This window comes from Poecilia latipinna, unplaced genomic scaffold (assembly GCF_001443285.1).
Source record: "Poecilia latipinna isolate Pla-1442-1.1 unplaced genomic scaffold, P_latipinna-1.0 Scaffold1028, whole genome shotgun sequence".
Classification (NCBI taxonomy): Eukaryota; Metazoa; Chordata; class Actinopteri; order Cyprinodontiformes; family Poeciliidae; genus Poecilia; species Poecilia latipinna.
The window spans coordinates 201,083-224,513 of record NW_015113644.1 but is presented as its reverse complement, the minus strand read 5'-3'; the positions used below and the strand labels follow the sequence as shown (position 1 = coordinate 224,513).

Genomic DNA, 23,431 nt, shown 5'->3' with positions numbered 1-23,431 from the left:
TGCATACTTTTGTCAATCAATAGTGGCTCCTGGCAGTCACAAAGAGAAAGATGGCACTGAGATGTTAGTGTGCCTGACTTGCTAGGCACAAAGAAGGGTGTGCATGTGTGTGCATGTGCGTGTGTGTGTGTGCAGAACGGAGGGGCGCTTCTCAAGCAGGGATGTCAGCACTTGAAAAATCAATCACCATCTGGGCTTGTTTTGTCCAAAGGACAGAAGGAGGGGAGGAAAGCTCACAAACGAGCACACATGTACCTCTCGCATCTTTCATTTCACGCTAAGACAACAGAGGGTAAAACTGCACATCGGCTCCACGTCCCCCTCATGTCTCCCGCCCTTCTGTTTTAAGTGAACACTTAACTCCTCGCCTGGATCCTGCTGCTATCAAAGCAAGGGCAATTTTCTCCTCTTCCCCCCGCAACTTCTTCCTGGCCATTTTCAAATCAGGGGTTGCAGTGGTTGCATCAAAAGGCGAGGATATAATTGAAGGGGCGAAGGGTCGAGCGCTGAGGGGTGTTTTTCAGAGGAAAAGCACCGGCCACACTGGGGCCTATCGGAGCCATTAGGGCAGCCGCTATGTGAACACACCGAAACAAGGCTGGTGTGCAAGGTCACCCAAAGCAAACATGGATAAGAGGAAAGAAAAGCAAAGATTCATCTGCTTGAGTTAGCGCCTCAGGTCACTGGGTTTAGCTCCTTTTCACCAAAGCCCAGCGCTCATTTCTAGGTGCAGCTTTGACTGGCTTTCAAAACCTGCTTTTATGTCCACTTTTATATGAGAAAAGTAAGAGTTTCACACAAAGATTTTTTTTTTTCTTTTTTAATCCATACACACAACCACACCCGCACACGCCGCCCAAAAACTGAAAGCATGTGTGTACATGTGTATGAACGAGACGCAATTTTGCTGTGGTGCTGCCTCTTTTCAGCTGCACAGCTGTGTGAGAAATGCCAGTAGCAGAGGCTGCTGATGCAGCGAAAGCATTTAATACTCAACAAACAGTTATCTAAGCCCATGTCCAATAGCTAGACACCACTGTAATGTGACCTACATACTAAACGAATAAGAATGTTTTTACTTTTTTTGTTTGACAGTCAGGGGTGGGGGGGTGTGGTGAGAGGGCACAGTCGGGGTTTGGGAATAAATGTGAACAGAACACATTCAAATGTCAGAATTAAAATGGTAAAATATTGCTTTTTGCCCCTCTCGCCGTGCCTCCTTCACTTCCAATCTTCTTCTCGTTCAAAGCAACAGAGAAAGTATTGAGAAGGTAATGGAACATATTGTGCTCTTCCCCGAATTAAGCATCTCATCTTTGTCACTTTTTAAGACTGGCAGGAATTTTCTTTTCTTTTCATCTTTAAGAGATAACAATTATTTAGACTGCATCAAACAAGGTCGCTTTTAATTGGTGTCATGAAGGTCTAAGTTGGAGGGATGCTGTGGTCTCGTTTTATGAACGAAATATTAAGAAACTGTTTATTTTACATTCGCTAACTGAACACAATTTAAATGCTGAAGAAGTTCTCCGATTTATAAATAATTTGGGAAAACGTGAAGTTCAGAGAAGTTCAGTCGATTGGGTCCCTTCAGGTCTTAGTTCTGATCCATGATGATCTGGTATTTTGTATTTTTATCTTTTTATTATCTTTTATGTTCTTTGATAATCATTATTCTTTTTTTATCTTTTTATTATCTTTTCTTTCTTTGTTTGATAAAACTTATTCTGCTCAATGTATTATGCAAATTGAACATGCTGCATGCGCATGCAGATCACGTGAACAGGGCGTGCTTGGCTCTGGTTGACTTGGGTTGGTCTCTGATTGGTCTGCTGGTTCACGCTCTCAGCCCATGATTGGCTCATGGTCGGAGAGCGGCTACCTCTGAGTGGATGGCTCGCCTGCAAGGATGGAGATGGCCACTCCCCCTTTGCACGCCGGCGTCCCTTTGTTTAAGAGATAAAATACGAAAAAAGCCCGCGGTTTGAGTCAGAGTCTGCTGTGGATCGCGTCCGATTCCGAATGCCCAGCTACGTTGATGCTACTGCTTATCTCTAGGCCGAAGGCTCTCCGGCCAAGTTTCACGAGGTAAGCGCTGGTAACTTGAATGAATCGAGCATCACGTGTTTAGTCATAGAGTGTTTTGTACTGTATTCTGTGGGGAATAAATCGAGCATATTTGTTCTAGCAGTAACAGTGTTTGATGCATGTTATTTTGCTGTATTCTGTGGGGAAATAAATCGAGCACATTTAATTCTAGCAGAAACAGCGTTTGGTTTCGTTATTGCCGCCGATCTCCTTCGACCCTGATTTAAAATTTCATAAAACACATGATCTACACATGTTCTATCAATATCAAACGGGAAGGTCATAGTTGATCCACAGCTGTCACGCCTCTGTTCCTCCTCAAAGGGTAATCACAGACATCAACATCAAGTGACCACCTTCTCTGAGAAGTCAAATGCTTTCTAGAACCAGATCCAAAATCACAACTTCCTGAGAATGGAGCACAAATGGATTTCAACAGAGAGTGAGAGGACATTTGTACTGATACAGAATTTCGCAGTTTATATGACAATTGGTCCTGCGGTCCCAGTGTTTGTTAGGGTTCATTCCCACCAGCCCTGTTTAGTCTGCTTGAATTTTACTCTACTTTGTTTGCCTAGAAAGTCCAGTTGATTCGGGGAGGCGTGAATGCGTAATTAAACTCTATTCAAGTACGGACTAAAAAAAAGCAAACTCTGGTCCGCCTACAAACCTACAGGTCCTTGTTCATTTTAAATGAGTGATGATGGTGGAATGAATATGTGAACGCCAATCGGACTGGAGAGCACTCTGAAAGGAGGAACCGAACTATAGCACATGACATGCTGGGAAACTATAACTAAAGCAAACTTGCATGTCTAGAACTAGTGGGGCTCATGGTCTTTCACCAAATACAAAAGTAAAATCCTACAACTATTAAAATCTGATGCCACTTCATATTTTTACATTGTGTGAAGAAGGAAGTTACACTCAGTGTGTTTTTCAGAGGTTGTCTTGTTGCTTCCTTCAGTGGTTCTTGGTGCAGCGCCACCATAAGGCAGGGGGTGAACAAGTTTTTCAAAGGGTTTGGATCGTTTGACACAATCATTTGGAGAGTGACAGAGACTCAAACCAGTTGAAAATGGAAGAAATGTACAATTTTGGTCCTCAATCGAATCAAGTCTACCGTACTATCCGGTGTGAGAAAACCTTAACAGACCTCTGATGTTAACAGGAGCCAACATGACCAGTTTACTTTTGATTAAACGAATAAGGACGGATGATCTTTGATATAATTTTTATCACAATTTATAGTTTAAATTGTGATAATCTATCACAATTTACTGACCAATCAGGGTGCTTTTTATCACACAAACATGCATTCCTGTCCTAGTAAGTAGATCACGAAGGATTTTGCAGCTCAGAGATTTTCCCAATGACTCTTCAACATGTAGTAGACGACACTGGAGTCAAACCACCCAGATGAATATTGAGTTACAGTCTGTTCCATCTTGGAACCAGGATAAAGATAATCTGTGGTGTGTTTCGAAGATTGAACAATAAGTGTATTCTAGATAAATGTATGATTCAACCACAAGGGCTCAAACAAAACCATAAAGTCACTTTTGAAATACAAAAATCAAGTTCTGATGCCCCCAGTCACGTCAAATCCAAGTTGACCTATTTTTAGAGCACTTTCTGAATAAATAACAGACTGGTAAGGATAAGGCTACTAACAGATGACAAGGGTCCACCCTTTCTAACTGTGATATCTCTACCTTAACCTTAACTGATGTTAACCATCAGTTAAGGTTTTGTCAGAGTATGAATATTCTCATTATTGCTGATCAAGGTGCCATCTGGATTTAGGACACAGTCTTTGCAGAATTCCAGATATCCACTATGAAAGGGTGTGACAGGTTTGGTTCCTCTCTCAACTTAGCAATTGATGAATGAATAAAAAGTGAACACACTCGAAGACACAACTACACACAGCAGTCAATCCTCCTGGCCACGTCAAGTGAGCAGGTGTCCTTAGTAATGCACCATTGCTCACTTGGATAGCTGTGTCTCAGGAAAGAGGGTAAAAACAGGAGGGGAAAAAGATGAAATAAATAAAGCACAATTAGAGGAAAAGAATGAGGCATGTCTTCCTTTAAAAAAATAACATCGCAGTTGCATATTCTTTCTTTATGTGGTCTTCTCTCTGTTCGCTGTGAGATTCGGTGACAAACATGAGGTCATGTCACCAAAACAGGGGATGTGGATCAGCCTGACCGTCACAATAAAACAGCGAAGCTCATTTGAATGCACCTAATTTCTCAGCATGACGATACTGGAACAGAACTCCTACACTCGTTATTTTTGGGGGATGATCAAAAACAGAGATTGCACCAGGAAGACCGGCCGCGAGCCCAGCTGAGGAGAAACAGAGCAGGAAAAGATGTTACTTAGTAAAGACCATGCCTTTAACCCCCCGCTGTGCAGCAGCTACATGGTACATAAATAACCATCATGAATCAGACTGTTTGGTCTCCCCCCGCCATTTCTCAAACAAGATCCAGTTCCCATTTCGCCACAGTGGTGGCAAGGTTTCAATGACACGTTTTTAAAATACAGAAAAAGAAAAATGTTGCATACATCCAATGTTTTGTCTTGTTCAAATATATATAAATAAAAAAAATCATTGACTGATGTGTTTGAAGAGACAGATTGGGTTTTGTTAAGAAAAAAGAGTTTGTAGAAACTCAATATGCTACCTACATTATTAACTTTTTCCATTTCTTCACTTTATAAAAATACAGATTAGTTGTTTTTGTCATCAGAAGCAGAACAAAAATAAAAAAAAAATAAAAATAAGAAACAGACCACAATTGGAATATAGTTCAGACACATACTAACCATAATCACATTTCCATTAAATTATTAATTGCATGGAAGATTATGGTTGTTTACAACTGAGACAATTACAAAAACAGCTCAACATACTAGAAAATGGTAAAATATGTTTATCTAATTTAAAAGGTGAAATTCACATGTCTAATAGATTCAATACATGCAGAGTGATCTATCTAAAGTGTTTGTTTCTGTTCATTTTGGTGATGATGCCTCACAGCTAATGACAATTCAAAAATCACATTTTTGGATTTTTTTTTATTACAATATGGACTTTTAATACACATGACTTTTAATACTATGGCGTCTAAAACCATATCTGTCCTGACAGCCACTGAGACAGTCCTTAACAAGGGTAAACACGTCAATGCTAAAACTGCAGAATGCTGCTTGTAAGAATATTAATGGAAAGATTTGTGGATGGAAAAAGTGTGGTTTAAAAAAGGTGGGCAAGTAACAGCTTGAGATGATCGTAAAGCCTGTTTAAGAGTGTGGGTGAGTTTCACAAGGAGTGAATTCACTTGGACATTTTTAAGCCTAAATTTTTCAGAAAATAAATCTTGGTAGTAGTTGGGATGGATGTTGGAAACAGTGACCTTTATCAAACAAAATGATGTTAGGTGAGCCATCACAGGATCTGATCAACACATGATTTATTCACAAAATGCAATACAAAAATCAGAACAATTTATTTAAGCTTTTTCTGTTCAAGAGGAAGGAATCATATGTAGATAAGAGAGACGAGGAGGACCAACAACAACCAATACCACTAAAAGACTGTAAAATCACTGATTGACAAAATGAGTAAAAAAAATACAATAAATATAAGAAACATTGTGTTGAGCTTTGTACATTTCCTTTTTAAATTAAGAGCTGTAGGGTCATATTCCTTCACTACCCGCTGGAACCAGTTTTTGCCTGTTTAGGTCTGAAGGATTTCCCAAACCAGGCTTCATCCCCTCAGAAATCTGCCCTGAAGCCATTCATTTTAAACCTTGTATCAAAAATCAGGCCTGTATTCAGTAAAAACTCCTTTGTAAAACTTAAATACATCCCAATGTGTCCAACAACAAAGGCCTCTACCCTTCCTCATTCCCTGTGACACGTAAGTTTAGGATTGTTCAATGGGCCCGCGGGTGGGTTTTCCATTCTCTCCTGGTCCCCCTTTATTTGGCTCCTTCTTTTAGAGCATTAGGGTGAGCAGCCATTGAACTACAACTGCTTCTATAAAAATGGATCAGGATTAAAGTGACCCCACACAAAATTAAAAGTTCCCCGAATGTATCTTTTCTTTAAGACATTCCCGGCTTCCTTGGGAACGGGATTGTTTCTTGACAAAGTGGTCTCAGCTCAACAATGAGCACCTTTCAGATGCACACAGGGACTGCCTTTAGAACCGCAGAGAGAGACGGATTTCACATATCAATCAAAAGAGAGACGTGGGGTGGAGGGAGTTATACGGGGGGCTTGTTTGGTCAGAGTGGTTCTTGAGAAATGCCAAGCACATTTAAAAGGAGATATGCATTTCTCACAAGGATTCATAAGAATAGTCTTCATGTACACTGGAGGTAAGATGACATCCTTTAGCCTGAACTAGAAATACTGTAGTAGATACTGAAAAGAAAGAGCTGTGTAAAAAAAACAAAGCACATTGGAGTTTTTGCATGTGAGGTCCTGTTAGTGCAGTTTTTTTATTTATTTATCAGTGTTTTAGTCTGTGTGTTTGTGTTGGGGTACGGGGTGCAAATGGTCACAGCCACCTACCGGTCAAGCTGTGTGCATAATTGCTGCTAATCTCATTGAAGATTAATAAAGTGTCAGAGCAGGTAATTCACAGCAGCATTCAGCCACCTCAACCCAGAAAACACAAGTCCAAAGGCACTGATAATAGTTCTGAGTTGATATGCAGCAGATCCTAAAAGTGTGCACATCTTCTTTTTAAATGTTTTTCTTTAGTTAAAAAAAGATGACGATAATTATATATATATATATATATATATATATATATATATATATATATATATATATATATATATATATACATACACACACACACACACACACACACACACACACACACACACACATTAAAAATAATTAAATTCGCAGTCTGTCTTTTCTAGATGGCCTACTGTACTGAGCCAGGTTCTGGTTCTGCTGGAGGTTTCTTCTTGTTAAAAGTGAGTTTTTTAAGAATTAGAATGAGGGCTTGCTGTAGTCAACAGCACAATGCAAGAGATTATCTCTATGTTTCCGTCCAGGAGGAGGGAATGCTGCAGGTCAATGACTCCATGCAATCTGCTGGGTTTCCTTAAACAGAAAACTTTTTAATCTACTTTCAATAATAAGCTGAACTTAATGCCCTGATTTAATAACTTGGATTAATGTGTATGTATGACTGAATTTAAATTACCTTTTTTTTGTAATGTGCCTTGAGACATTTATTGTGAATTGGCTGTACATAAATAAACTGAGTTGAATTTATCACTACCATTGAACAACAGTTTACAGAAGTTCAGCCGCATATTTCAGGTCAGACGGTGATGATCACATTGCCTTGATAAAGGATGCTTCTGATTTATTAAATCAAGAACAATGACATATTCATATTTAGCTTAGCATCATAATAATGACCAAAGGGATGTTCTTAAGCTGAACACTGAGAAATTACTTTCAGTCAGTTATAAATTAGATAAACATAAACCCCATCCATTTATTCAGAAATTCAACAATCACATTTACCCACACTTAGACTTCAGTTTTATAATGTATGTCTTATCACAGAACAAGTGATTTTTAGACTTAGCAAAAGTTTTGAAACCAAGTTTAGTACATGGCTTCAACTCAAAAAAATAAAAGAAAGACAAAGGCAAATCTTAACTGCATGTAATTTATCTGTACATCTGGGGTTATATTTAAATATTCTTAGTATAGTCATCTGGTATAAAACATAATTATTGATTCAAACTACAGAATCAACAGAGTGAGCACTTTCTGTTTAACTTGACTGTTTATACTTTAAATACAAGGTCTTATAAAACCAATTGAGTGATCTAACATCAAAGGAAATTCATATTAATTTCAAATGTTCACAGCAAAATTCTGAAATTAAAGAAAGCATTTTTGAAAGACCTTCTTGAAATAAAGTGGTGTTGAAACATTTCCTATACTGATTGTCTGGGTGACGGGACGTCAGCACGAGCCCACATTTCTTCAGTGTATTGTGAGTTACATCATTTCTCTTGGCCCAGACCTTTAGTCTGAAATTAAAGTAGATCTCAGTATGACTGGGAAAAAAAGAAAGTATTTGTATTCATGTCGTGTGTGAGCTATTTTTAAATAGGGGTGCTGTGAAAGTGTGGAATTGGGGACAAGGCAGCCTTGCACCGGGCCGTGACACAGACTTATGTTAAACCTAATTAGATCATGATAATAGCTTTAGGGCCCCAGTGATCAATGCTAGAGGTCTGTGGAGATGAACTTTCCTTAAGTTTCAAGCCATGCGTCGCTTGTTTCCACACACACACACGCAGACACACAACCCGGCAGATTTCCACATTTCAAATCCTTCAGGGAATATTACAGTGACTTAACCTAACTACTACTTTACTTAGTTAAATTTAATAATTGATATTATTTGCACTTTTCATCTTCAAAAGAGAGTATGGCAGTAGGGGGATGGCTTTATTTGTTTCACGTTTGCATGTCATCAACTGAAAGGTCTTCATAGGAAGCATTAGATTTAAATCCGGAACCACTAAGGGTCTACTTTAGAGTTTCTTGCTGACGGAAATCCATGAATTCTCCAAGCCTCTCCCGTTGTGGAGTGCACCCCTAATGTGTCCAATTCACAAAAAGACACCCGCTGATTGTGAGCTGCATTTCCATCAGCCATGTTATAGAGGAGTCTAGTTTACAGCTTACAGACTCTTTAGATCACTTCCACCGAAGTCTAAGAGGATTTTTTATGCTTCCATTACTAACTAATGTAATTTGGGTAATGTAATAATTTAACATGTCTGGGTCTGCTTACATGCGCGGGAGCTAGCTTGTATTGCGTGTGATTAGTCTTGATATCGGATGCCGTGGGATTCCCTGCACATACAGTATCGGCTAAAGTTTTCTCCAGTTGCTAAATTGGAAGTTGTCTAAGAACTTCTCCCTTCCCAGCATGGGGAGGGTTGCTTTCAGGAGTCAAAACTGTAAAATGAAGGATGCTGGCTGATCAACTAATGGTGGTTGACGCTGGTATTGTGTTTGCATTTTACACACTGTAATTACCTTGAGACAAGCTCTAGTTTAGAACCAACACTCTTGAACTGCTGAAAACTCACCCACCCATTTAATTTCCTAACTGTCAACGGCTAAGAACTGGTATGCCTTTACTGAAGCCTCCTATAATCATGCAGGGCTACGAAGAAACTTTTAAGTTTGAATAGATGAAGGTCTGGAGTCTTTGAGAAAATGACATGATGGCGGCTTGTCTTTTTGGGTTTACAGCACTACGCAAATGTTTGTTATGGAGATAGTAGCATTTTGGTTTTTTTTACTTTTTTCTTCTCCCCTATAGGAATATCTGACACACTTCATAGAAAAAAGAATTACTATTGTACTTTAAATCTCATATTCAATTGAAAAACTTCTAGTTTGATCTAATATTGGCAATAAGTTGGCAAAGGGATCTAACTAGTTAGTGGAAGGCATATTTAATTTTTTCAGTGGCGGTAATACCATCCCAGCCACAAAGCATGGGGGTAGCTGCATCATGGAGGGACCAGTGAACTTCTAAAAATCTAAAAATGTCATCATGAGGAGAGAACATTATATCTCAGTATTTAACAAAAAAAACCTGAAGACATTGGACAGCAAGGTAAAGCTTAAGCACAAATGTGTCTTCCAAATGGACAATGACCCTAAATATTCTGCCAAATTAGTTACAAAGTGACTCAAGAACTAATGTTCTGGAGTTGCCATCACACAGTCCTGATCTCTGTCCCATAAAAGGCAAAGGGCCGAGCTGAAAATGCATTTCAGCTACACCAGTTCTGTTACAAGGAATGTGACAAAATCCCATCAAAATATTGTGCATTGAACTTTAAAAAGAAATTTTGAAAAATATTAAGAAAATGTTTTAAACTTTTAATTTTGAAGAACATAATAATAAAGCATTATTTTTCAATCATGTATTTAACCAATAAAAGTCATCTGGTTAACCTTAGCTGACTTAAAACAGGGAAAGTTTAAGTTTAAGTGAGAAAAAAAAAAGAATATAGATACAGAGTATATAAATATCTCATTTCAAATGTATTGCGAATATTACTGGTCATAACTTTTCTACTGAACCTTTTAACCTCCAAACCTCAGATGGATGTGAACTTCAGTGGGCTGAATAAGTAACAACTCAGGCAGAGCTCAGAACCTGCCAGCTGGGCCGTTTCAAGCTTTACTCTACATTGTTGTTAGCATGTCACTTTCTGGTTCTCTGGTTTTAACCCTGTGTACACATGGATGTAGCTGCAGTGTTTACATGCATCTCCAAACTGCCTCAACGCGACTGTTTTAAAACATACTAAGCTCTACCTTCCAAAAGTGGCCTGGATTAATAAGCTGTTACTGCTCTGTCAGTCGGTTTCGTCGGCACATTCCAGTATGACATTCCTCACAGTGGGCCGTCTAGCACCAAGGTGATGACTGGGTTTCCAGAAACGATTTTTTTTTTTTTGTGTTGACATACAACATTGTCTATTACTTGTGGTAAATGCTGTAATTCTTAGATAAAAACTGGGGACAAGATAAATAGAGTTATTGTGAATGGCTAGTCCAGGTTAACCAGCGTCTATTTGATGTTAAGACGAGTTGCAGGGATGAAGGAATAATGTGATTTAAGGCACAAACTGCCTGGGAGGAAAAAAAAAAAAGGGCCTCCCTCGGCTTGTTGCTGAACAGCGAGGTGTTAAGCTTTCCAAGGCGACATCTATCTCTCGTCACCACCTTGAGGGCATCTTTTAACCAGAGGAATTTAGCCATTACGTGGCATTAACCTCATTAGAAAACACTCTTTAGCTGCTCCAAGATAAAATTGATTTACTGCTGCCATTTCCACCACTGCTCTCGATCAATGGTTAAACTATCCCTTTTATGGCCCCGTGCACACTCTCTCTGCTCTTTTCTACAGTTTTCTTTAACTGCGCTTTAATCTCATTTCTGCCTCCACTCCCTGTCCTTGTGCCAGGTGTATAAGTCGCGGAGCGCTGAGGAGCTCCCCAGGACTTATTCAGGAGGGGATGAGACCGACAGAATAACCGGGAGACTCCTTGAGCCAACGGAGTACAATGTTGCAGTAGAGTCATTCTTGAAATACAGGAATTCCAGCCAGTCAGGCAGATTTTTGTGCTTTGTTATATTTTATATCTTTTCAAAGATTGCACAATTTTTCCCACGTCGTCATAAGAAAATGTTAAGGTCATGGGAGCTACAAGGTTAGCAACAATGTTTTGGTGGAAGGGCTTTAGGAATGCCATGTCAAATCGTCACTGTACAACAGATGGTTTTAGATGCATTTGTATGTCGTATACATCTAGTCACAGGAGAAAATCCACAATTGCACATCTGTGTGGCCAAATGCATACCCAGCTCTGACAGCTTGGCTTTTTGTGGACATTTAAGCAAATCACGCAACGCTATACTTCTTTGATAAATCAATATCACTAGCATTTCTTCCTTCCCTCCCTCCTTCGTGTAGAAGCTCCTATCTCATCTCTCCCTGTCTGGGAGAATTGATCTGCACAGATGGAATGATACCAGCCAACAGATAGAGTGATACACTCTGCTCCGTCTCCCCCCACCCCCCATGCCCTTCTTTCACCACACTTTTGACACATAAATAAAATATGTGACCTTTTTTGTTTCAATTCGCCGCGGTGTTAGTTCTGAGAAAGGGAACTGGGCGCGTGGGACTCTCGCACGGTTAGACGGGAGAGAGAGCAGTCGGCTGGTTGCCATCACTCACAGTTCACAGGCACCGTACAAAATCCTCCTGAACTCTCCAACATATGCTTTTCTCACAGCAATGCAGTTGGAATCTGAAGAATGGCATAAGAAAAATTAGGGAGGTTTTAAATTATTCACGCATTTCTTTTTTTGTCATAATGTCTAAATTTACGACCGCACGCAGCCACATGCCCGGGCACATGCATCTATCATTATACCCAAACTGTGGGAAAAAAAGAGTAACTGAGATAGTCAGATGTGAGAAGAACCGTCATCTCAATCAACCAAAATAACATACGAGACCTTGCTATTAACAGACGAACGCAACATGTTCATCCGCACCTTGGCTAGATATTCCCAGTGCTCTGTCAAAGGCAATTCCACAGCTCCACAAGAAATAGCTGCTGGGTGAACTAACCTTGCATCCTTGGAGAGTACCGGAGCCTGGAGGCGTGGGCCTGCAGGGGGTTCCACTTTGCTCTGTCAGACGGATAACCGTGTCAGGATGTTAAAGGTTCCATCTGCCACACTTCTCTCTCTTTCTACTTTTCTGGACTCCCATCTTTATTTTAGCTCGCGTCAAACAGATGTGCGTATCAGCGTTAAGTTCAGTGCACAGCAATGAAAGGCACTGCTTGTCTACGGTTAAACACAAACAAACTACTACATTGGAGGACTAATGAGATTAAACAGGAATTATCTGTAGATATGCTCATGAGGTCCGTCTGTATGTCCACTTAAAGCTGACTCGTGTGTGTGGGGTGTGTGTGTGTGTTATGTCTGTGTGATGAATATGTAATACAATCAGCCTCTGCCTTATTGTAACCGTCACCCCTCTGCTCCCCTCCCAACACACACACACACACACACACACACACACATGCACACATACACAGTGCATGGTAAAGTGAGTAACCAACATTGTAACTTCTCCTCTCCTCATCATTCTGCGTTCTGTTCATTGTCTGTCGTCTTTCCTTCCTGTTTCCCGCACTTAAAATTCCTCCATTCATGTGAACAATAATAACAAATATTCAAGTTAGCTCAAATCCCTCCACCACACACACACACATTTTTCTCTCTTCCACTTCCTCCCTTTCTCTTCCCTCAAAGCCCTGAGTCACCTCAGACAGTCACCTCAGACGTTGGGAGGGGGTTGTTCCTCAGACAGAGTACTTAGCCCGGTTAAGCCCGCTTCAGCTTCAGCTCCGCTCTAGTCGCCGCTGCACAGAGAGCCCTGCAAGAGAGAGAGAGAGGAGAGAGAGATAGAGAGAGAAAGAGAGAAGGAGAGAACAAGGGGAGTGCTGAGTTCATCATCATTGTCGCCGTTTCTTTCAACACACAACACACAGTTTGTAGGACCCTCCTCATCTGGAAGGGCTTTTCCTTCCCCAGACAGAAAACCTGGTGGTTTTCAGTGTTTCATACATTCTCTTCCTTGTTTTAATGCAAAACATAATACAATATGAGCTGACATAACTCCATGAGCATGTTCAAATCTTAAACTGCTTTAACCACGGCACTGTTTATTTGAACATTTAGTATCCATTCATCGTACATTTTCAAAGTGTGACTGACTGCGTAGGGGTTATAGGGGTTAGGGTTCCAAATAACGGATATTTAAAAAAAAAAGAATGAGCAAAATAAAATCCAGAGAGTAGACCGGCTGTAAATTGTGGTAGTGAAATAAATTTTAAAATGAAAGACATTCTCTTTATACATCTTTATGTTCTCCCTTATTGCTATACAAACTCTGCAATGAGACAAAAAAGCATTTTTTTTTTTTTACCAGAGTGTAAGGTCATTGACTAAACAGTTAAGGAACTGTTTGTACAGAGGGTCAAGGTAACAAGAAAACCCTCCATCTATCCATCCACTGTCTCTGCCTGTCTTCTCCATTTTAGGGTCACTTACCCTTCAACACATCTGATGCTGAAGCTTACATAATTTGATCATCAGCTAGGCAGAGCTTTTTTTCCATCAGTTGAAAACTCCCCAACATTACCAACTTTAACACACTGTAAATGACACACAAAAGAATAAATACTCACACTACTCAAATGTTGCTGCATTGTTCCACTAACAGCTCAGTTTAGAGCTACACTACGCAGACTCTCTGTCTGCCCTTAAGAAGATTCATTCACTTCAGGAAAGCAGATCATTGAATATGATTCAAGTGATGGTAGTCCAATCTTTTTTTCTGACAGTATATCCTGACAGAAAACACTGGATTTTACCTCTTTGATACCAATAAAAACCCACTAAGTTCAAAACGGTTCCATCACTGGTGACTTGATATTCTTCAAAATCCCCTAAGGCCCCTGTCCACATATGGACACATATCAGAACTGATAGTTTTTTTCCCCTGCTGTTTTTGCTTTACTTGTTCAAATGCAGAGTAGTTGAAGGACAAAAAAAACAAAAAAACAAAAAACAAAAAAAACAACAACAAAAAAAACGATTTATTAGAACACTTTCCAAAGTGAAGGATTTTAAAATCAGTTTGAAGTGTATCCATATGGACTAGAAATACAGAAATTTTTAGATATGGTAAAGTAGAAGCCAGTTTCCTGCACGCCCATTACCGCTTTCCACCCTAAAAACCAATAAGCATGGTGTGATTGAATGAGTTTTCCACGCTTGTCTCCCTTTGCTCTGACTCTTTTTCCATTAATTTCAACCAGGAGCTGGAAAGCTGAGTAAAAAATAAATAAAAACTAAATATTCTCAAAGAAAAGAAAACTGCAAATATTTTGGGAAAATCTTTCACCTTTACTTTAATTGCATTTCGATAATGTGGATTTCTTTTTATCTTGATTCCAATGGGATGTCAACTCCTACCAGCAAACATTGGTCTGAGTATTTTTGTTTCTAATGCCAGGGATGAAGATTTGGATCTTTATGCAGATCTCATCAGAAGTTATGCAAAGATTGCAGTAAAAAAAAAGTGATGTATGCACCTGAATTTGTACTTTATGAAAATCTTTTTGATTTTCATACATCAAAAAAAATTATGTAAATGTGAAAAGCATATGTCATGAATAGATTGTTTCTGAAATTAAAATATGGTAAAGCAATAAATTTCAGACAAAATGTAGTGGTGGGACATGACTAACATATCATGTTTGCATTTTATTCATATAGCAATAGTTTACATTAAATTCAAATAAATTTAGTCTGATGATTGAGTCTACGACTAGACTCATGAACTTAAGTCACGTCAGACGCAGACTTATTACCTGAAGGCCTTGTACTGGTCTGCTATCATAGCTAAAGTTAGCTAATGTTAGCTAACATTAGCTCACAGGAGCTAATGTTAGCTCCTGAGCTTTTACTTAGCGGTAGCAGAACATTACTGCCACCTACAGGTTGGAGAATGTGCATCTACGTTACTGATGTACCCACCTTAGGGCAGTGAGAGGTGTATGATTGAATGCTGGAATTTTTATAAGATGAAAAATTTAAAAAAAATTATTAAATTTGTTTCTTTTTTTAACAGAAACGTTAAGACTACAACTAACATCTCAGTAAACATTCACTTATACTAATTCAGCTGTTTGTAATCACATTTTAATGCTCCAATTGATAGATTCAAACTTTTTCACATGCTGCTTCAAGACATTTTCCTTCTCACAACCATGAAACAATAATGGCTGTGGCATTCCACAGAATACTGTATTCTGTCAAGTTTACCTTACCAGCGAACTTGTGTTTTTGCACTAAGTTGTTTTAAACATTAAGCCCCCCCACACACACACACATTAAAGAATCAACGGGAAAAATGCGGCTTCTGCATAGATCTGCAGATACATATTTTATGCAGTAGATATCCAGGTCATTAAGCAACATTTTGACACCTCCGTTATTTACTACCCCAAGTGGTTTCCTACCTCGTTTAATCAGACTTCACCTAAACCTGCTGACTCAGAGAGACACTTCTTTCTTTCAGCTCTTCCTGTGTTTGTCTCCTCAGCTTCATCCACTTTTCTCCTTCTCACTTTGTTTACCTGCTCTTATGTGATTTTTTGGTTGTTTTTTTATTCTTTTTTGCATCCACTTCTGCAGCGTCTGGGCTCAGTGGGACAGAGACACTGATCAGCTGGATCACTGTGTTCCCAACGGGGACGGGCTTCAACTAGTTTCCAGTGCAACTACTTTAACACATAAAAAACAGATAAAACTAACTTAAAAGTTGGTTTTCAGTAAGATATATGAGATTGTTTTTAGTAATTAATTCTTGAATATGTACTACAAATCTGGAACAAAGTTCCAGAAAACATTAAAACAGCTGAAACACTGAGGTCCTTTAGATTAAAACTAAAATCTACCTGTTTAGAATGACCTTTGAACTCTAATAAATGGAACACTGATGAACATATTTGATGTGTATTGATGATTTTAACAATGGCACTCAACAAAACGCAATGTATATTACTGGTTTCAAAATTGTTGACAGTATAATGTGCTTATGATGTTTTTATGTTTTCACAATGTAAAACACTTCGAACTGTCATGCTGCTGAATGTGCTATATAAATAAACTAGATTGACTGATTGAATATAGATTTAAAAGTACTAGTTCCACTGGCAGATCTTCTCACTTGTAGCAATACATGTTTCATGTTTTAAGTGAAAAACTACCAGTGGAACTAGCATTTGTGTATCAATATAAACAGTAACTAAAGTCAAAATAAGCTTTTTTTATCTTGCTGAAATATTTATTTTAAGTTGTTTAAATTCTGTATTAATTCAATATATTTGCACTAGAAACTAGACAAAAACACTTGGTAAGATTTTGTATGTTTGCAAAGGAGTTTCAAAGAGAAGTATTTTTATCACCAACTGCACACAGTAAATGCATTTAATCTTTTTTTTTTCTAATTTATTGATATTTATTTATGCTCTCTCACTGGAAAACCAGTAACAGACAGTTTTAATAGCTGTTAAAACTTTTTGTTATTGTAATGAATCAAAATTCTCACCATGATAAGAAATTCTTCACAATAAACAATGTGCTAAATGCCCACCCGTAGTCTGGAACAGTGGTGAAATGATCCTGTGAGCAGGACCTGTTATCACAGCGGTCAGGTGAGTGTGTTTTTCATCTTCTCCATCTCCATCTTCTCCTCTATTGGAGAGTGATATATTAAACAGCCAAAGTGCAGTACAATGTTTTTTTTTTTTTTTTTTTGCCTCAAAAGAGGTTTACCTTCGATTTTCTCTGCTGGGAAAAGCTCACTTGAGGCAGTGGGGGTGTGTAGAGGGAATGATGTGTGAAGGAGAGCAAGAAGCCGCTCAGTAGAAGTTGTCTTTAAAGGAAGGATCTGAGTTGGGATGATTCAAATGAAGAAAAATGTGGGAAAAGGGGGCAGATAGAAGGGGAGAAAGCGACGATGTGAAGTGCTGACAGCTGTGTTTGGTGCAGTTGGATTGCGGGGTCAGGAACACACATATACACACACACGCACACACGCAAACATTCACATATCTGAGCGCCGCCTCGCCCTGTGAAACTTGTGATGTTCTTTCAGGCAGCAGCTCGCCACGAGAGGAAAAGTAAAATCACAAAAGGTTTACAAAAGCTACCCCATCCTTACACACATTTGTCCTCCACACACATTTACCCTTCTGTCCTCACACACAGACACACACATGCACGCACACACAGACAGGGATAAGTCATGAGGAAATGAATGCCCATGTTTTGTGGGACCACCTGTTCATCCTGGATACAAGTCTGAGAACCCAGTAAGGGTTAACCCTTCATGTGAGCCAGAGCCAGGACTGTGTGTGTGTGTGTGTGTGTGCGTGCGTGCGTGCGTGCGTGCGTGCGTGCGTGCGTGCGTGTGTGTTTATGTATGTGTGTGAAATCCAGGTATTACTTGTACCGTCAGGGAAGTGAATTTGGGTGAGCATGTGTGTGAGCGGGTGTCTGTGCTGGCGCCGCCCCATCTACAGCGTGCCCCCATGAGTGGCAGACTGGCTCAGGCTGTCCGGCTGGGACGGAACAGACCCCACTGCTGGACCACCTCCCAAGCGACAAACACACACACTCACACACGCACGCATAATCCGACGGGCTTTCTAGGGAGACAGCGTCTTCCCTCTGCTTTGGGTGCTTTTCCAAAAAGAAGGGAGGAAGAATGTGAAAACAAAAAAGGGGATTTAGAGTTTAATAAAAACAAAAAGAAACCTCAGCTAAATGTTCACCTGCTAATGCGTCCACTCCAGACTATCTCTGATTTAAACTGCAGAGTTTTGACACTTTTTTTTTTTTTTTTCCATAATTACATACTTTTCCAGACTTAAGTTTCCTGACATGTTTGGCTTGATATTCATCCCATTAAACACAAATAGTTGTGATAAATTTGTTCGTTAGGCAGTATGTTTTAAATGTCAGCTGCAAACACAATATTTAAAAAAAAAATCCAATGGCTACAGAAATATGAGCAAAAATGCAATAGGGAGCAACGGTTGAAAAAATTGTCACCTGTTTTCAGAAAGTGTTCATGGTCTAAAAATCTGATTGGTTTCACAGTCAGTAATTCAAAAACCAATACAGCTATGCCAAGACTGTTAAAGCTAACACTTGTAGTGTTGATTATGTTCAACTCTAACATTTAATCCCTGTGATAAAACTCAGTCTCTCATTTTCTCCTCAGATCATTTAGTAGCACAAAGAATGAAGCGTGTTTTGTTTTTCTTACGCTTATTTTCCTACTTATCCAGATAGGAGAATAATAAATGCCGTACATTCAAAATTAAATAGAAAGTGTACTATTAAAGACTTTTTTCCTTATATTTAAACATTTCTGAAAGCAAAAAACATCATCCACAAATCTTCAACACATTAACTGTTTTAAGACAGTAAGCTAATTAGGAAATGTAGAAGTGGCAAATAATAAAAAGAATACAAATGCTTCAATAATTTTTCCCAAAATAATTTTAAAGTGACTGAGCTGGAAATTGCTTAGCATGCTACAAATTGCTTTCATTTTGGATTTTTCAGATATAGCTCATTCAAAACCAGGGTGATGTTTGGTGAAGTCCATTAAAACATCACAGCCTTCAAGATATTCAGATGAGGCCCATAGTGGACAGAAATTAAAACTAGGTATTGTTATTAAAATTAATTTTATGAAATGAAAATTCTCTTCAAAACATGTTAGGTAGATTTGGAGTAAAATAAGTTTGATTCTATTCTCTGGCATTGGAGTAGCTTTATGTTGACAAAAAAAAGTCAATTAAAAATGTTTTATAAATTTATTATTTTGTTTTTCTGTGGGTTTGCCCTGACAATACCCAAAATGAAGGTGAATTCCACTGTCTGAATCTTAGCTGAATGCAACATCTCCAGTTGTCATTCTAAAAGCAACAGTCAGCTCATCTTAAAAGGTTAAGCTGCTCTGAAGAATGCTGTTTGAATCAAAGACTGAGATATTAACCTATTTAATTAAAGCTTGTAGGGGTGCGAGAGCAGTCAGATATTTCTTCTTTAATTGGCAACATTCTGGCAAGGCGCTTTCCACTTGCTGTTAGCATGTTAGCTTCAGGTAAGTGTTTTATTTTCCACAGCTCAGTGAGACTTGGCTTGGCTTTCCACGTTCCTAAATGTTTTCCACCATAATGGTTATGTGGTACCAGGTCGTTTTTAAAACATGCTTCACTTAGGTTTCAAGACTGAGCTAAAAATACAACGTCAGAAAACTGTCAGTTCTTCAGAGCCATAAGGTCTCACAGTTTGGATTTAATTTGGTAATCTCAAGATTAAAATCTAAAACCACTGATCAAACATTAACTTTTTCTGTAAACCATTACTCATATGAAGAAAAAAAAAGACATTCCAATGCTTTTAGGAATTAGGACCACCTTATAAAAAGACACATCAAAATCTGGCCATGGGGAGGGATTCTTGGCAAAATTCTTTACTAAAAGTAAAATGTACTTCTGGCCTGAAGGTGTTGGGATCTTCAACAGTGTGGCACTCATGACCCATACAGGAGCTACGAGTGTGAGAGGCACACACCCAATTCTGACCTGCAGACACACACCCACACACATATTTGCATCCACACAAACCACTTTGGATCATGAATCTCATCATTCTCCTAAGTGTCTGAAAACATGCAAGTGCCATTACTAACCCACCACCACCTCACCCCCCCCCACCACCCTGCCCCAACAAATAATCACCTAGAAGGAGGAAACAAGAACGAGGAGAGAGAGAGAGAGAAAAAAAGCAATCTTGCCTTTCAAACGAAAAGGGGAAAATGTTTTAAGGGGCAATGAATTTTGTGGAGCTGAATAGGATGTTGGTACATGTTTTACTAAAGGAAATATAATGGCAGACTATTATTAGATCACATTAATCACGAGTGTGCCAAAGGCAGTGACAGCCGTGCTGAAAAGGATTGAAAACGCTGGTAATGGATATAAATTACCCATTGTGTGATAAAAGGATTTTTTCTTCACTAAGAAGGTAAAAAGGAATAAAACACTAAGAGAGCCACTAAACGCTGCTGTGTGTACATATTTATGTGTGTGCATGTGTGTGTGTGTGTGCGCGTGGGTATGTGTGTGTGTGTGAGTGTGAGTGTCCTGCCTCTCATGTGTGCATGTGTGTGTGTGTGTGTGTGTGTGTGTGTGTGAGCAACATGTAATAACACAGGGTTATCAGTGAGGATTAAAAATTTTTAAGGGAATCAGATAGTGACAGTGAGGCCTCGCATTAAAGCCACCAGTGACAGAATGGAAGTGAGGATTAAAAACAGATTAAACTGGTTTGTAGTGATGGAGATGAAAGGAAGGAGGACGAGAAGGAGGGGTGAGAGGGGAGAGAGAGAGAGAGAGGGAGCTTTGACAGAGGTCTGTCAGGCTTTTGGCATGGTGATAATGAGTCACATCTTCCATGCACTGTTATTTATTGTTGCCTTGGCTCACAAACAAAAGATCAATAATTTTGAGCAAATCTAATGTTGTCCTCGATGCTAATGCGCTCGTCCATCACATCTGCCATCTTCACCAAGGAGATGGACTGATTCCCTGTTTATTTGGAGATCAAATGCAATCAGATCACATGTCTCTAATAACAGAGAGGAAGCAGTCTCCTGTGTGAACACGCGAGGCGCCTCGTATCGCCGTCCACGCGTGCGCTTATACATCCGTGTGTCATGGACGCGCAAATGATTATGTATGGTGAGAGAGGCCAACGGGTTGCCACGCCACTTTTTGGCATCAATCTTCATTTCTACCTCAGACTTTGCCGGTGAAAGATGAAGAGTGTCAGCGGCCTGTCCCCCGACAACACAGGAGGCGCATGAGCATCCGTCAAAGGCGGCGCGCCCGATGCTCACCGGTTAGCCCTGCAGCACAGAGAGAGATAAGAAGACAGCAGATCCTTCACTGACAACTAGCCCTGGGTGAGACACTTTCCAGCCACCTGAACTCAATCAGGCCCCGGCGGAGGCAAGCGTTTGGTTGTTTCATTTCATCTCCATCCCCTCGCTCACTCAAGGTGTGTTTGATTCATCTCGCAGAGCCGCGTGCGTGAACACAAATCACATTTGGAATCTGGAGTCCCTTTTGCTTTTGTTAGCTACTCGTTTTTGATTCTGCTCAACCAATTTAGCTAAAGATCCCAGCACACTCTGATATTACCTCTTCAGTTCGACTCTTTGTGTGTCATTTGGACCAACTCGGTTGCTCACTGCCTGCACCGATTCATTCGGGACCGTCTCAGTTCCTCTTGGCACGCCGAAAACACCCCCGCCCCGCGACAATATGTAGAGCTACGATGCTAAGGTCCGTGGCAGGTGGATACACTAAGCTTCTTCTCCTACTCCCTGGGTGAGGTGTGAGGAGCAAAACAATGACAGACAAAGGTCACCAAACCCACAACTCCTCACCCGCTGAGGGGCTGACCTGCCAAATGCACCCCTGAGGCACGGGGCAAAAAAAGCAAGATTAAAAAAAAAAAAAAAAAAAAAGCTTTTGAGTAAACGGTTAAAGAAAGAACTAAAGATCCAGAAAGACCAAAGACATATAGAGAAAAAGGAACCTATCCAAGCTTTATAACATTTGATTGAAACCTGTCTCAAATTAAGATAAAGAGGGAATTTTCTTTTATTCTCATAAAAGCAAAAAGATTTCCATGGAGGCATAGAAGAGCACAATGGGAATTATGGTTCTTCACACTGTAAAAACACAAAATCTTGCCAAGTATTTTTGGTCTAGTTTCTAGTGCAAATATCTTTGTACACTTGAAATAAGACAAACTAACTTACAAGTAACTTTTGAATGAGAAATAGGAGCTTGATTAATGTCAATAATTTCTTAATACTGATGACAAAGTTCTAGTTCCACTGGGAGATTATTTCATACCAGCTGATTTAACTTCCTGTATTTGGTAAATTACAGGAAGTTAATTGACCAGATATGATTAAAAAAATTGTGTTAAAGCTTCAAAATCAGTGATGAATTAGATCTATATGTGTATTTGAATTTATTCAAACACCAAAGGGCTTTAAACATAGAAAGTGCTTTTTATTGGGTGATATTAGATTATTCAAAGTTTCATCTTTAAAAACATAAATAATAAGGGCTTCATATTATATATAATTGTCATGCTTGCATGTGCACTTTATACCTATATGCATTACTTTTAATTGTTTTAAGTCTGGATATTTTTTCTGACATACAGAAAAATGGCAAACCTGGATATCTGGAATATGAATAAACAGATGTTTATTGTTTTGGGGGTAAAATGTCATTTAGATTAAGTGAATCAAAAGATTAATGGAAAACAGAAACAGTCATTAGACATAGTGCTGCAGTCGTGGTGTGTTTTGGTTGCACTCATTTGTGTCTGGCTGGTTTCTAGTGTTTTAATGTGTTTTCCAAATCTACTCTCATTACCTTCAAACTCGTTACTTTCCTCCGACAACTTTCTCCAAAATTACACATTTTATTGAAGATTTATTCAATTCACTTTCCTATTTTCAATAAATTAATTATTCCACTAATTTTAGTGCATTATCAGTAAAAAAAAAAACAAAAAAACCCTCTTCAAATTTAAGATGGGCAGGAAGAGAATAAATTATATATCCTGACAACCATTCTATAGAATTTTTCACAGATCGCACTCATGTATAGAAAAAATCAACTGCAAGCAATATCATTGACTTTACATAATATAATCAGTTAGATATAGAGCTCCTTATATTGAATCCAGTAGTAAAAATATTTCACATCATTATGCAGATCATTCCATGGTTTACCTCAGGTAGTGCATCAAACATCTCGCTTAATGTAGTTCCTCCAGCCTCTGTCATCACATCACTGATCTTAATGCAAAAAAAGTTAAAATGCTTCTACTGTAATAATCTTTTTCTCCGTGGTTTTGGGGTTTGTTAGTCAGACAATACTCTTAATGTTATGTTAACGTAATTTGTCTGGTTTTCACTAGGCACCTTTTTCCTGGAAAGTGTGAGAGAAGACAGTGCTTCATACAGCAGGTCAGGACA

General features: G+C 39.1%; 1 long non-coding RNA gene across 2 annotated transcripts in view; it reads right to left on the bottom strand.

The window, feature by feature from the left end:
* Positions 1 to 11,822: 11,822 nt before the first annotated feature.
* The window catches only part of LOC106958909 (uncharacterized), a 58,799-nt gene continuing 47,190 nt past the window's right edge, over positions 11,823 to 23,431 (bottom strand). Inside the window, exons 4-5 of one of the 2 annotated variants that reach the window (XR_001427246.1) lie at positions 21,161 to 21,271; positions 11,823 to 13,147 (exon numbers count right to left, since the gene is read on the bottom strand). This is a non-coding gene — a long non-coding RNA (uncharacterized LOC106958909). The remainder of the gene's footprint in view (positions 13,148 to 21,160; positions 21,272 to 23,431) is intronic. The other variant, XR_001427245.1, reaches the window with a different exon arrangement.